General features: G+C 44.7%; 1 protein-coding gene across 3 annotated transcripts in view; it reads right to left on the bottom strand.

The window, feature by feature from the left end:
- Positions 1-16,082, bottom strand: part of LOC116649185 (arachidonate 12-lipoxygenase, epidermal-type-like) — a 99,444-nt gene that overhangs the window by 70,015 nt on the left and 13,347 nt on the right. The window lies entirely within an intron of this gene.

Genomic DNA, 16,082 nt, shown 5'->3' on the forward strand with positions numbered 1-16,082 from the left:
AATATTTCAAAATAAGGAAGTCCTTTTAAAGAAATGAAGGGCTGATAACCAAAATAAAGTGTTTAAATCACAAAGACATTACATTGAGTGGCTACAAAAGGCTATCTGATACATGATTCCATTTATATGTAACCCTAGATAAGACAAATCTAATCTATGGTGACAGAAAGCAAACCACTGTTGTTGCCTAGGGCCAGGGAGGCTGACTGATATGTGGCACAAAGAAATATTTTGGGATAATGAAAATATTCCATGTATTTATGTGGTCGTAAGAATGTATAAGTCTGTCAAAACTCAGGGGAATTACAATTACATGCATTTTATTGTATATAAACTATACCTCACCAAAGTTGATTTAAAATTACTTCACAATAAAACCAAAAAAGTCCCTAGTCACATAATTTCATGAAGAAAAGAAAAAATATTCTAATACACAGTAAAATATTTAATTGTACATTTTTGTTATAAAATACGGCATACTTGGCCACCTGAGTACCAACTGGCTGAGAAAGTCAAATCCAGCTGTAATACCACATATGTACACAAAAGCCTTGCTAACATAGATAGTCGGTCTGTATATACCTTCCAAAGTAATACTCATATATTGGATACCCTCCTGTTAGCCTCAAAGCCTGATGGGTGGAGGCGTAATGGCCCATCTGCGTTGATCAATTACTTCACTGGCCATGCAGAGTGTATCCCACCAGACACCAGAAGGTGACCAGAGCTGCAAATAAAATGAGGGCAAAAGGATTCTTCGGTATAAAAATTTCTTATATAATTCACTCAGATTACAAAGAGACCAAGATCCCACTACTGTTGAAATATTCTACTTGGCCATTATACAAAAGTACAGGGTCACCGCCAAATAACTCCAGAGAAAACCCCCAACCTAAAAATTTTCAAACAAATTTCAAAATATTGGTGACAGAGTCTCTGTACTATCTTTGCAATTTTTCTGTAAATCTGAAACTATTTTAAAATTTAAAGTTATTTTATTTTATTTTATTTTTTTAAAGATTTTATTTATTTGACAGAGAGAGACACAGCGGGAGAGGGAACACAAGCAGGGGGAGTGGCAGAGGGAGAAGCAGGCTTCCCACTGAGCAGGGAGCCCGATGTGGGGCTCGATCCCAGGACCCTGGGATCATGACCTGAGCCGAAGGCAGACGCTTAACGACTGAGCCACCCAGGTGCCCCTAAAGTTTATTTTAAAAAAGAAACAATTCCTTCGTGTTTTTTAAAAGATTTTATTGGGGGGGGGAGGGGAAGAGGGCGAAAGAGTCTCAGACTCTGCACTGATCACAGAGCCCGATGCAGGGCTCGATCCCACACCCTGAGATCATGACCTGAGCTGAAACCAAGAGTCAGGTGCTTAACTGAATGTGCCACCCAGGCACGCCAAGAAACTATTCCTTTGTAAAATAAATCACTGAGCTTTTTTTTTTTTTTATGTTGGTGACACTGTGGCCTGAGCAGGAGTTGTGACATTTCTGTAACACACATCAGTGAAACCTTAATAATGTCACTGACTTCACATGCCAGTTTCTGATGCTAGGTGGAAACCACAACTGCTCACGGACGAATGCTTTAGAGTGGATTTCTGGGAGGGAAATTTGGAAAACTATACGCAAAATACACCCCCAAAAACATACTGGTTAACTATTGCCACTGCTCGCAAAAACACTTCCAGATGCCAGGAACAATGGAAAAGGCAACAAATGTTACTATAGAATTAACATAAACGAGTCGGCCAGTGGACAGGTGCTCTCTATCTAGGGATGTCATCATCTGTGAACAAATACAAATTGAATGGGAGAAGCCAGATCAAGGTGACCTACTTTAGAAATTTTTTTTTTTAAAGATTTTATTTATTTATTTGACAGAGAGAAACACAGCGAGAGAGGGAACACAAGCAGAGGGAGTAGGAGAGGGAGAAGCAGGCTCCCCGCTGAGCAGGGAGCCTGATGCGGGGCTCGATCCCAGGACCCTGAGATCATGACCTGAGCCGAAGGCAGACATTTAACGACTGAGCCACCCAGGCGCCCCAAGGTGACCTACTTTAAAGTACCTCCTCTAGGAGAGCTGATGGACACCCTTCCTAAGCTTGGGGGGGCAGGCACCAGGACAAAACTGGACCCCCCAAGAAAACAATTCTTCAGAAAAAAACAAAAAACAGAGGATTTCTCCTTTTGACTACATAAGGAAAAAAAAAGAAATATTAAGTAATGAGTCAAAGTGAAAACATAAGGCCAATCACTGGGCAAACAGTTTTCTCAGACGCAAATGCACTGTCCTTCAAACGGCCTGACTCACCCAGAGAGGTTCTAGAAACATAAAAAAGCCAGCACATGCCCAATTCCTGCCACTGAGAGAAGTTCCCAAGCAACTAAGAGAGGAGAACCATCTGGAAAAGGACCCCCAGAAAGACAGCAAGAAATTCACTCCACATCCAAACTCACTCAGATCCCAGGCTGTCTGGGAAGAATGCTGCTCACAGGTTGGCACGCTGTTTTAAGTCACTATTTCTTGGACCCAGACCACAGGTGCCCTTGTACCCCAGTCCAGAAACTGTACCCCTGCCTTACCCCTTGCATTATTCAGGATTCTTTGTTCACATGTAACAGAAAGTCAATTCAAAGTGGCTTTTAAAAAAGAAAAGACATTTATTGGTTCCCATAATTTAGAAAGTCAGAAGTAGTCTGACCTCAGATGTGGCTGGATCAAAGGGTTCAAACAATATCATCAAGATTCAGTCTTTCTCGTCCGGGGCCCACCTTTGCTTTCCTCTATGTCGGCTTTATTCTCTGACAGGCTTCCACCAAGTGGAAGGCACTGTGATCAACAGGCCTAGAGTCTACAAGCTTGGCAGCCATGGTGGAAACACAAAGACTTCATTCCTCCTATCTCCATCAAAGTCTCAGAAGTAAGCCTCAGTGTCTCAGGAACCCATCCTGGGCCATGTGTCCCCCTCTTGACCGATCGCTGTCCCAGAGGACACTGAATAGTGTTCAGTGACCCGGTTACCGGTGGACAAGGAGCAAAACCAGTGGACACCCTGGGATTTACCAGCAATCCACATTCCAGTAAAGGCAACAAGAGTCTGAAAACAAAACAAAAACAAACAAGCAAACACACGAATCTCTGACAGACTGAGCAGGTTTTCGGATTTGTTCTCCTCAAGAAAAGAGTAACAAGTACTGACACATTAAACTTAATAAGCTTCTTTGAGGAGTCTGGAGTTATGAGTTCATACATGTAAAAAGCACGTAGATGAATGTCTGGCCCAAGGTAAGTATTGTAGAACTGTTAACTAACATCACAGAAGCTCCTGGAGAAGGAAGAAGAACATATCCTAACAGGCAGGGTGGAAGTGAATAGTTTAATCTAAATATTTAAAGAAATGTAAGCCAGTTTTGTAACAAACTGGTGAAGCAGGATATATTGGTTAAACTACTCTTGCTTCTTTGATTCATAGTTTGAGAATCATAAGACTGTTTCAAAATATCTCTTCAGTCCCCAATACAAGGGGAGTTGACAAGGAGTAAATATCAATGCTGATTACAAGTTGGCGGGCTGAAAGAAACTGGAGTCTACCTTCTACACCAAATTCTAACCATAAACACAATAGGAAATATATTATAGATAAATGAACACCTATGCTCCCAAATTAGAAAGTGAGTGGTTGGTGGGAAAGAGAGGGAGAACTTGCTAAAAGACAGAAGTCATACTAGATGGAAAGGGAAAACCAGCCTAGACCATCAGCAGGAAGAGAGAGAGAGGAATCACACTCTCTCCTCACCAGCAGCACATCCAGCCACATCCAACTCCCAGTGGAAACAAACACAGAGTGCAACTATGTCCGCAACACCAGCCCCTCTCCCCAGCGGGGCTGAACACCAACACAGCGCACAATCTAATAGATAACACGAACTATGAAGAGGACAGAGTTCTTTTATGAAGAAAGAATTAGCAGGCAGTTGAGAAGTTTCCAGCCTCAGAAGACACACACTCAAAAACTGGAAGAACTTCCTGACCTCTACCTCTGAAACTAATAATACACTATATGTTAACGAACTGAATTTAAATAAAATAAAGATTTTTTAAAAACTGGAAGAACTTAAATCCAATGAAATAGAATTAATAAAGTATCAGAATAGGACTTTAAAATAAGTATAAACAATATCTTCAGAGACATAAGGGTAGGTAGTGCAGTCATGAAGCAGGAACTGGAAATTATTAAATGGAACAATTAGAGAAGCTGGAAATAAAAAAGTGTAATTGCTGAGATTACAACTCAGTGGCAGAATGGACACAGCTAAAGAGTGAATTTGTGAGCTGGAAAACTCAGCCAAGGAATGTTCTCAAAGTACAAAACACAGAAATAGAAACACTTTTATTATAAAGTGAAAAAGAAATACTAAGGAACATGGAGAATAAATCCAGAAGTTCTAACATCCATCCAAAAGTTCAAGAAGGAGAGATGAGAAAAAAATGGAAGAGTGGCACTATTTAAAGAAAAAATGTTCTTGCAAGTAATCATGAAGGACTGGGGCTCTTCCCCTTCTTTCCTCTCATTCCTTTCTCCACTAAAATGCCAGTTAAGGGACATTTTTTAAAACATAATTACAAAAGGAATTGGAGATTGTTGGTTCACAAACTGGCCCTGTATGCAGAGGGGGCAGGGAGGGACTGAAAAAAGAGGCAGATCACCCTAGATTGGTAGGTGGCAATTTTAATAAGCAAGGGAACTTACTTATGAGGCTTGTCTCGGGTGGCTGCAAGATGAGCAGATCTCCACGCCTGCCTGACAAATCTTAAGTTTGTAAAGAAGCCATAAGTGGTTCAGTCCCATATACCATCCAGATGGTCTCAACAACACATTGTTCTCTGTGTCCTTGAAAATGGTTCCCCCATGGGAATGGTGGGGAGAACATACATTCCAGGCGTAGGGGAGGTGACAAGGAGTCTCCGATTGCCTTAGTCCAGCTCTCGGGTGAACTGTGATCACATTCTCTTGATTACCTCTCCCAAAAGAGATGACGCAAGAGTAGCTAAGAGATGACATCTATAGTTTGGAAGCTGAAAGCACGTGGACAAGTGGTAATTAGTTTAGCAGACTAGAGAAAGTTAAAAAGTCAAATGTCTACAGGGTATGGGTGGGCCAATCAGCACAGATCCCCCACAAAGGCTCAGGAACTGGAATACCAATGAACCTTGCAGTTACGGGTGTAGGTGCGACTGAGCACAGAACTGCTTGAAAATCTGAATGAGAAGCAAGCAAATGGCCCCCATAGTCCTTTATCAGCCCACTCAGGCAATTCTCTCTCCTTCTCCCCAAGAGAAGACTAAAAGTTTATCCTCTTATAAGGCAATGGGCCCTGGACTCAGGACATCAGGTGGGTGTGCCCTACTGAAAACAGAAAATCTAAATGAAAGCCAACATGCCAAATGGTGAGTGCCCCGTCCCCTTTCTCCAAATCCTGCCAAGAATGCTGATGGCCAGGCTTACACATCCCAAAGAGGAAACTGGAATGTTGCTCTCTGGAGAATCCAAGCATCCCACTAGGAAATGCCTAAAGATAATGATACTAAGATCCCACACCAATGGCCAGGTCTCTGCTCATTCCTTTGACAGCCCCACAATGGGCTTTGTTAGTGCCTCAGGCTTAAATATGAAGAAAAAGCCAAGGATCACCAGACATTTAAAAAGAGAAAGGGACTCAAAAAACAGGAATAGTGCAGGAATAGAAGTTTTTTTCAACTATAATTACCCTGTTCAGAAATACTAGAGAAGATTTAGCATCCTTGAAACAAGAGAGGGGTGGGGTTTTTTTTAAGTTTTTATTTAAATTCCACTCAGTCAACATACAGTATCATATTAGTTTCAGGTGTACAATATAATGATTCAACTCTTCCATACACCACCCGGCGTTCATCACAAGTGCACTCCTTATTTCCCATCACCTATTTCACCCATCCCCCCCACCCACCTCCCCCCGGTAACCATCAGTTTGTTCTCTACAGTTATGAGCCTGTTTCTTGGTTTGTCTCTCTCTCTCTCTTTTTTCCCTTTGCTCATTTGTTTTGTTTCTTAAATTCCACTATGAGTGAAATCATGTGGTATTTGTCTTTCTCTGACAGACTGACTTAGCATAATACTCTCTAGTCCCATCTGTGTCATCACAAGATTTCACTCTTTTTATGGCTGAGTAATATTCCATTGTATCTATATACCATGTCTTCTTTACCCATTCATCAATTGATAGACACTTGGGCTGTTTCCATAATTTGGCTATTTTGTAGATAATACTGCTATAAACATCAGGGTGCATGTATCCCTTGGAATTAGTATTTTTGTATTCTTTGGGTAAACACCCAGTAGTGCAGTTGCTGGATCCTAAGGTAGTTCTATTTTTAACTTTTTGAGGCCCCTCCATACTGTTTTCCACAATCGCTGCACCAGTTTGCATTCCCACCAACAGTGCACAAAGGTTCCTTTTTCTCCACATCTTTGCTAACACCTGTTATTCCTTGTGTTGTTGATTTTCACCATTCTGACAGGTGTGAGGTGATATTTCACTGTAGTTTTGATTTTTATTTCTTTGATGATGAGTGATGTTGAGCATCTTTTCATGTGTCTGTTGGCCATCTCTATGTCTTCTTTGGGAAAATATCTAGTCATGTCTTCTGCCTATTTTTTAATTGGATTATTCATTTTTTTGGTGTTGAGTTTTTTTTTTTTTTAAAGATTTTATTTATTTATTTGAGAGAGAGAATGAGATAGAGAGAGCATGAGAGGGGGAGGGTCAGAGGGAGAAGCAGGCTCCCTGTTCAGCAGGGAGCCCGATGCGGGACTCGATCCCGGGACTCCAGGATCATGACCTGAGCCGAAGGCAGTCGCTTAACCAACTGAGCCACCCAGGCGCCCTTGGTGTTGAGTTTTATAAGTTCTTTGTATTTTTTGGATATTAGCCCTTTATCAGATATGTCACTTGTAAATATCTTCTCCATTCCATAGGTTGCCACTTAGTTTTGTTGTTTCCTTCACTGTGGAGAAGCTTTTTATTTTGATAAAATCCCAATAGTTTATTTTTGCTTTTGCTTCCCTTGCCTCAAGAGACATGTCTAGAAAGAAGTTGCTACAGCCGATATAAAAAAAATTACTGCCTGTGTTCTCTTCTAGGATTTTTATGGTTTCAGGTCTCACATTTAGGTCTTTAATCCATCTTGAATGTATTTTTATGTATGGTGTAAGAAAGTAGTCCAGTTTCATTCTTCTGCATGTTTCTGTCATGTTCTTCCAACATCATTTGTTGAAGAGACTCTTTCCCATTGGATATTCTTTCCAACTTTGTCCGAGATTAGTTGACCATAGAGTTGTGGGTCCATTTCTGGGCTTCTTATTCTGCTCCATTGATCTGTGTGTCTATTTTTGTGCCAGTACCATACTGTTTTGATGACTATAGCTTTGTAGTATATCTTGAAGTCCGGAACTGTGATGCCTCCAGCTTTGCTTTTCTTTTTCAAGGTTGCTTTGGCTATTTGGGGTCTTTTGTGGTTCCACACAAATGTTAGGATTGTGCTTCCTAGCTCCGCGAAAAATGCCGGTGGTATTTTGATAGGGGTTGCACTAAATCTGTAGATTGCTTTGGGTAGTGTAGACATTTTAGCACTATTTGTTCTTCCAATCCATGAACATGGAATGTCTTTCCATTTCTCTGGGTCATCTTTACTTTCTTTCATCAGTGTTTTATAGTTTTCAGAGTACAGGTCTTTCACCTCTTTGGCTAGGTTTATTCCTAGGTATCATTGTTTTGGGTGGAGCAAAGTGTTTTTTAAAAGTAACAAAGAACAAGACAGAAAAGATTCAATAGCAGAAACATTTTTAATTTAATAGAAAAAGTGGAGATGAAGTTCACTACTCCAATAGAGTAGTGAAAAGGAGCTGGAAATTAGAAGAGACAATATGTGGACTTTTTTTTTTTTTTAAGTAGGCTTCACACCCAGTTTGGAGCCCAATATATGGACTATTAATTGGATGTCTAAGTCACTGTATTTTGAAATTTCTTTGTTATGGAAATTAGCCTATACTTACACTAACAAAAATACCTTCAAAATTCTGAGGGAAGTTCATTTCCCATCCTGGATTCTAGTCCTAGGCAAATTACCAAGCAAGTGTGAGTTGAATAAAGACATCTTCAAATATGCAAGATCTCAAAAAATTGTACCCCGTAAGCTCTCCTTCTCAGAAAGCTGCTGGAGCAAATGCTTGTGCCGGATCCCTTGTGCACCCGCTGCATGAGAAATACCTAAGTACCGCCTCACTAACCGTTATTCCGTATAAACCATCTGTCTAACATGGACCCATGAATTCTGGAATACATTTTAATGCAATCATCTATACAGATAGGGGACCTGCAAAAAAGTATTCACTTGAGACCCCGCACACCCTAGAGGCAGCCCTAATGGAGACTTGTACAACACTGAAGAGGTTGTAAGTAAGCTTCGGGAAGGGATTCATTACAGGGATCAGGGCAGAAGATGACAATGAAGTATTAGAGAATGGGCGATGAGACTCTCAGTCAAGCCCATGACTGTTCCGGAGCTATTCCACCTGCTTGTTACATGTGCAACTTTGAGGACATCCCTGCCCCAATTTGAGCCTTAGTACCTTCACTTATGAAACAGGAGTAATAATATCTACTTCTCAGAGTCTTGTGGAACTAATTAGATACATTCATTTTCTTACTTTCATCAAACACACACACACACACCCTGATTGTAGCCAATTGTTCGGGGATGGGGATGGCAGTGTATGAATCTTAAGAGAGTCAATCTTTGCTCTCTTCAATTTACAGACACTCATGGAAAAGACAATGATGCCTGAGAATTCAATCTTGGGAAGTCATTTATTTATGTAGCTAAAGTAGCAGATGGCCTATTATTTACAAAACACCTGAAGACCCATTGTGCTTTCAGAAAGCCCGGAGACAGAGCAGAGTCTGAAGAAGAGTGAGACTATGAGAAATAAGTTGTTTTACACAATAAGAAAAATACGGACTTTCCTCAAGTACGCCATTGCTGAGGAGAGGACGGAAGTGGGGAGAGGAGGTAAGAGGGCCTGTGAATAAATAGAAATAAGATCAAGTAAGAAATTTCCACAATTCACCTGTGGGTTGGGTATGGGGGTGCCAGGGATCAGGTCAACCAGAGAGAAGTTTCTAGTGGAAGGAATAACTGCAAAAAATGTTAAGGATATAGATGGCCAATATTAAGTCTTACAAGTGATCCTGGCTTTATTTTAAATTTTGATATCTTAGTTCATCACATATTTTTCTTTGCATTCATTTTGATTTTTTAAAATACTGCATCAGGGGCACCTGGGTGGCTCAGTCGTTAAGCATCTGCCTTTGGCTCAGGTCACAAGCCCCGGGTCCTGAGATCGAGCCCCGCATCGGGCTCCCTGCTCGGCGGGAAGCCTGCTTCTCCCTCTCCCACTCCCCCTGCTTGTGTTCTCTCTCTCGCTGTGTCTCTCTCTGTCAAATAAATAAATAAAATCTTTAAAAAATAATAAAAATAAAATAAAATAAAATACTGCATCAAAATATTTTATATCTTGATTACTGAGTTTTGGGGGGCCCCTTAAATGTTGTGCCCAAGGTGAGCGCCTCACTCACCTCACCCTAGTCCCTGGCCCGGCTGTCACCCTTTCAAACCTTCAGTACGAGTCTGTCACATGGAAGGAACATCTGACAGCCCAGGGACACAGACCATCAGGCAAGACATGAAAATTATCTGGAAATCAATGAGTAAGAAATTTGAATAATGTAGGATTACAAGATAAACATTAGAACAAAGAGAAAGATAAACAGTGGCCAGGATCCCAGAGAAGGAGTGGAATTTCTGTATCCCCCATGGTAGACCCCACACTCATTTGTCCTCTACCCTTTGTTTCTTTAAGATGGAGTGGGAGATGCAAGAAGACACCATGGGTGTGACCCTCTAGTGCAGTCCTGAAAAGATCAGCCAGGAATCGGATGTTGGGTCTTTAAGAAACAGAGAGCTGCAGTTGCGGGTGGAGAGAGGACCCAGGATCAACTTCTCAACCCCTTTATGAAATGCTGAGAAGAGCCAGCTTTGGACCAAGTAAATCCAAGTAGTTTCATAGATGCCAGTCTCACGAAAGTGGGTCTACGAGGCCTCTCTTGACACCATGTTTGCTTAAAATGCAAGTTGATAACATGTAAGAATGGGGCCTGGTGTCCACACCTGCTCTACCTCTGATGTTGGGGAGTAAGAGCAAGGGAGGGGCTCATGTCAGCCTCTGACGGAGCCTTAGGATCCCTGTTCCACCTGTTAATGATCTGGATGATTGCAACCTTTTCTTTTTCTTGTGTCTAGCAACCACGCAGTGAGTACTGCTGGGGAAATCACACCCCTGAGCCATATTTCTCTACCTTCTTCTCCATTATCACCCCCTTACAAAACCTAGAAGACGCTGGTTTCTTCATTGCTTTCTGCCCCTACCGCTTGAAATGTTAGTACCTTAATATACCTGTTTACACGTGTGATCCTTTGGAGGGTCACCAACCACTGCAATATCTGAGACGTTGCCCGGCCCGTGTGAGCATGCAGGGTCTACGCCCATGTCCTCGGTGCCTTTCCTGGATTTTATCTATCCCTCAGGGCCTTCCCTCATCACCCACACCCCTGTTCTCCTGGACCTCTGCCAGTCACCCGGCCCCAGCTACAGCCTTCTCTGTTGCCATCGCGGCCTCCTTTCTGGGAGGGCGCACCACACCCTGATCTGCACTCTGCCTCCGTCCCTCTGCGGGACCTGCTCTCCATCCCACCACAAAGAGCGCCGTGTCCCCCGCACACGCTCTCACCCAGCAACCCCGCGCGGAAGAACTCGGACAAGCACTTGCCCGGCAGATGGCAGAACTAAATGCAGTGCTTCACCACAACTGTTTCTACCCAGCTGAAGAGTTTCAAGGGCCAGGGATATCGAGTAATACTGGTATGCCCGATCCTTAGTGGACCTAACTGAAGGACAATGGGACCTGTTTCTACCAACTGTGTACCAGCCTTTCGAGGGACAAGCTTTCAACTTTTAATTAACATAAACACTATGAACACCCCCTCTTTAACCGTTAAAAATTTCTGATTTATCACTGTCCACAAACAGTTCAATGTGTCCCCCGGTGAATTCCTCTGCCTGACAAGTAAAGACAGCATTGTTGTTTTCAGTTTATCTATTTTATTCTTGTTTTAGTGGGTTTTTTTTTTTATTCTGGTGGCCTTTTATTCTTTGCATCTTTTTCTTGGACTCTAATCCACAGAAATAAAACCACCAAGTGCATAAGAATGTAAGTACAGGGGCGCCTGGGTGGCTCAGTCAGTGAAGCATCTGCCTTCGGCTCAGGTCATGATCCAGGGTCCTGGGATCAAGTCCCACATCGGGCTCCCTGCTCTGCGGGGAGCCTGCTTCTCCCTCTGCCTGCCTCTTCCCCTGCTTGTGCTCTCTCTCTCACTGACAAATAAATAAATAAAATCTTTTTTTTTTTTTTTTTGATGTAGTGATCCATGATTCATTGTTTTCGTATAACACCCAGTGCTCCATGCAGTACGCGCCCTCCTTAATACCCATCACCAGATAAACAAAATCTTTAAAAAAAAAAAAAAAAGAATGTAAGTACTAACTTGCCCTTCGTAGCATTCATCATATGAACATGGAGTACCACATAACTGTTTAAAAGAATACGTCAGATGGGGGCGCCTGAGTGGCTCAGATGGTTAAGCGTCTACCTTCGGCTCAGGTCATGATCCCAGGGTCCTGGGATCGAGCCCCGCATCGGGCTCCCTGCTCGGCGGGAGGCCTGCTTCTCTCTCTCCCTCTACTACTCCTCCCTGCTTGTACTCTCTCACTCTCTCTGTCGAATAAATAAATAAAATCTTTAAAAAAAAAAAAGAATACGTCAGATGAATCACTACTGAACTCCAGACGTTTCCATCAGCAACATCTCTTAAGTGAGAAAAGCAAGCTGCAGGAAAATGTATACAAAGATTTTTTTAAACAACCAAAACCAACCACTCCTAGAAGTGTATTCATGAGTGAAGAGGATTCTCTGAATGCACAGAAACTTGAGCAGACCCTTTGGGCTTACCGTGGGTGTACCTGCTAGGATTGGGGTAGCAGAAGTGGTGGGAAGGAAGGCAGCTAAAGGGTAAGAATGTGCCAGCTTTTTTTCTCTCTGAATGGACACAGCTCCCTGAGAGCAAACCACCTTTGACTCTTCTCTGAGCCTTGAATGTCCCCCTCTCTGGCACCTCTCTGAGGTCCCACAAAGGCCCTTCCGTCCCTGCCACACACTCCCCATCTCCCACCCCAGCCTAATACTCCCTTGGTCTGCAGAACAGGCGGATGAGGAGGAGGGGGTAAATTTGCCTAAAGGGCCCAAGACACTACCTGGAAGAAAAGAGACTGAGATTCTAATTCTTTTTTATATTGCTCAATTTTAACCAAGTCCTCTGTGGAAGACTGAGAAGGTTCTACTAGAGATCCATCAGCAGGAAAGAACACGAGGGGTCCCAAAAGGGAACCCTCTGTGAGGAAAGTGGCCGCTCAAATGACCAGGCTCAATGCCAAGGCCTGACGGTTTAAGAGGCTAAAGCTGGACGTGGCCCTGGCTCAGCCCCCCTCGCACCAGTCACCCTTGGGGACTGTGCCCGAGCCTGTGTGAACTAAGAGTTTGGAAAGCCCAAGTGTCTGTCACTAATGGTGGCCCAGGCGAGAATCCCCGCAGGCCTGGAAACCCACCCGTTAGACCTTGCAGGACAGAGTTTCTGCAGCTACACCCCCAAACAAGGACAGAAGCGAGCTGCGACACTCCGACGGAAGGGCTGGACTTCTTGCAAGGACGGGCGAGCGAGTCCTGAAGTGACTGATTGCAAAAACAGATGATATCATTTCTCCCCTGCAGTCAGGTCTTGTACCTGTGCGGCCTAACGTTACATAGTTTACGATGCCGTGCTTGCATGCCCGATTCGTCCTCGGGGAACAGACAGAAACGTCCGCAGCCCCGTGCTGAATATGGGCCCCACACAGTCCTGCGGCGGGCACAGTGGTGTTACCCCCTCAACTGACTGCGGGCACACGAGAAAGGAAGGGGATGAAATTATTCTTAGGTTCAGAAAAACACTTTCACAAGCCTTTCTGGCTATAAAATGTCTGGGCCACCCCCGTCACCCCCAGGCCCCAGGGATAACCTAACAAGGGAAGCTTTGATCAAGAAGTTCAGCTGCCCTGCTCGGAGAGGTCATGGGACTGTGGGAGCTGGCTGGCTGCTGACAGAGAGGACGGGCTCTGGGAGTCTGGAAGAGGGGGTGAGCTCAGCCTCGGGGTGCTCATGGGGCAGATGAGGACTTCCCTACTGCAGAGGGCCAGGCAAAATCCAGCCCTTGGCCCTTCCTGCACCACACAGAACAAAATGGTCATCGTAAGGGAAAAAAAATTTAAGAGGTTTAATTCTCCCTATTGAAAATAAGAGACTGCTCCCCTGTGCCCTTGTCTAAGGGCATTTATGTTAAAAAACGTGTCATTTTACCTTCTTTCTCTGTCTCTTTGAAATGTGTGTAAATCTTTTTAGAAGCTAAACAAGACTCTAGTCAGCTTTATGATCCAGGAATGTCTTTCCCAAGGGCCTGGGATCCACCTCTTTGAAATGTCAACATCAAAGGAGATAGCATCCCTCTCTCCTGGCTTCTGTGGGAGGCTAGAAGCCTAACCTGGGTGGGCTCCGTGCTCCAAGTTGCAAAACCGCTTCCCATCGTAAAGATACAAGAACTTTGTGTTTCTTATGATTACGCCTAGTAATAACACAGACGGTCATCAATTACCAGGTAAAGTTAGGATGAACGGTGTGTGGCAAAAGGTGCCATCAAGCCTCTTGAGGGCTGGTTACTGTTTACCTTGAGAGCATGTGTGTAATGGGCTGCACCCGTTTGGCTTATATGGCTGCGGAAGATTTCTTTCTGTCTTTGCGGTCTCTTAGCGGGTTGCCAGGGAGGCACATCACATTCTGGTTTAATGTTTCTTCAAAAAGAAAACTGTTTCTTTCTCTGCTACCTTTTGTGGAGAGGTTTTTCAGGGCTGGGAATTTTTGTTTTTAATTATATTCCCCCAACATAACGCAAGTGCTTAACAAGGAAAAAGAAAAGAAGTGGGAGGAAGGTTCTAGAGGAGTAAGACCCCTAGTGGGAGTCTGGGGTCTTTGGAGGGACCTGGAGAAACTGTGTGTGGTGGCGGAAGGCAGAGGAATTTCTAGGAGGGATGCAGACATTCAAGTGGAAATTGTTTACCATCTGTAAATAACAGACTAATAGCAGATAAAACATACTGGCATCATCTAAGTATTTTAAATATATTAACTCACTTAGCATATGCACTAACTGGGATTATTCTCGATTATTCATTCCTCCTCTGCCATGTGACCCTGCAGTGCACGAGACAGGACAGAAAATGTGTCACAAAACAGCAGGGAAGCAGGTTGAAGGATGGACTGATTTGGGGAGTAGGTCTGAAACAAACTCTCTTATAGGCAAAAGTGACCTTTTGGGGTCTCTGTGGGAAAGGTCAGGTCCAGCTACTACATAGGATGGGAATGTGAGCCATTTCATTGGGTGACCCCCAAAACTGGAGGAACTGGGAGTCGGCCAATGGCAGAGACACCCAGTCCTGAGCACAGAGGATGTAGGGAGGAGTGAGCCTAGAAATAAGAGAGGGAGTGGCACCCTAGTAAGAACCAGATACTTCTGTGAGGTTGGAAGGCTGTCACATGGGTCTAGAGGCCCTCTTATCCCCAATAACCAACACACCAAATCATTTTGAGGGTCAGGCTCAAGAAAGCAGATTTACCTTTCCCTGCCCTGGCCCAGACATACCCTGGGAACCAAATGTTTACAGTGACCTGGAGCAGGATCTAGACAGGGACCTACAGGAGGCTTCCTCAGATTCCTGGGGGGGGGGGGCGCCGATGGGTGACAAAACCTGAGTCCTGAATCATCCTCCTAGTGCTTACAAAGTCCCTAACCAGCACTGGCCCCTAGTTTCCTGCCCTCAGAGCCACGCAGGAAATAGCTGTGGGGAGGGGGGAGATAAGGACAACAGGGCTGATGAAAGAAGTGGACCTTAAGGCCTAATAAAAGCTGCTTACATACAATTTTTTAGGAGAAAACTACTCTGATGGGGAAGAACGCATCAGGGTCAGTCAGATGAGGACAAATACAAATTAATCTGGAACAGACTGCAGGGTAAGGGGCTGCGTTCACCTGGCAAGGACGAAGGTCATGGGAAGCACCCTTGTATGCTGGGTTCCTACCTGACCCCATAGGGCACCCTAACACCTGAGTCCCTAACATTTTCTGCTCCCACTGAACGTCAGACAAAAGGAGCTTTCGCTGCCCTGCCTGTTAGGCCTCTCTCTGTTTCCGGTGTATCTAGGGTCCCAAAGCCAGGACGTGTGAAACTGGGCTTCGGACAGAGGGGAGCAGGCCTTTGAGCTGCTACTTTTCCAGGTTCTACGGAACCCCCGGTCATTTCCCGCAGGACTGGGCTCCAGTGCGGTAGAAATCGGGAACCGGAAGCCTACGGGGCGGGGGGAATGCGGGTGGGTCTCTGGGAGCCCAGCACTGCCTCCCAGGCCAGCCTTGCCAGGTGCGGACCCAGAGAAGGGGCGACTTCCCCCTCCTTTGGAAGACCCACTCACCCTCTCTTCCTCCTGCTTTCCCAAAGGCCTGGATCCTCATCCTTGCTCCCTCCAACCCCGAGGCACCGGGGCCCACGACCCCCGCCCCCCAAGCCCCAGGCGGGGGGCGTCCAGAGAAGCCCGGGTGCCTCCATCCTCTCGGCCCTGCCCAGGCCCGGACCCCTTTATCTTCCCGCGGCTACGCCCCACCCGGGGCAAGGCCCTGCCCCACAGCCTGCCGCACCGCCGCAGGTTCGGGCTAGTCTGGGGCGGGGACTGGGGAGCGCCCGAAAGTCGTGAGAAGGGCGGGGACGCAGACCATCTTTAAAGGCC

The sequence above is a fragment of the Phoca vitulina genome, unplaced genomic scaffold (assembly GCF_004348235.1).
Source record: "Phoca vitulina isolate PV1807 unplaced genomic scaffold, GSC_HSeal_1.0 scaffold47, whole genome shotgun sequence".
Taxonomy (NCBI): domain Eukaryota; kingdom Metazoa; phylum Chordata; class Mammalia; order Carnivora; family Phocidae; genus Phoca; species Phoca vitulina.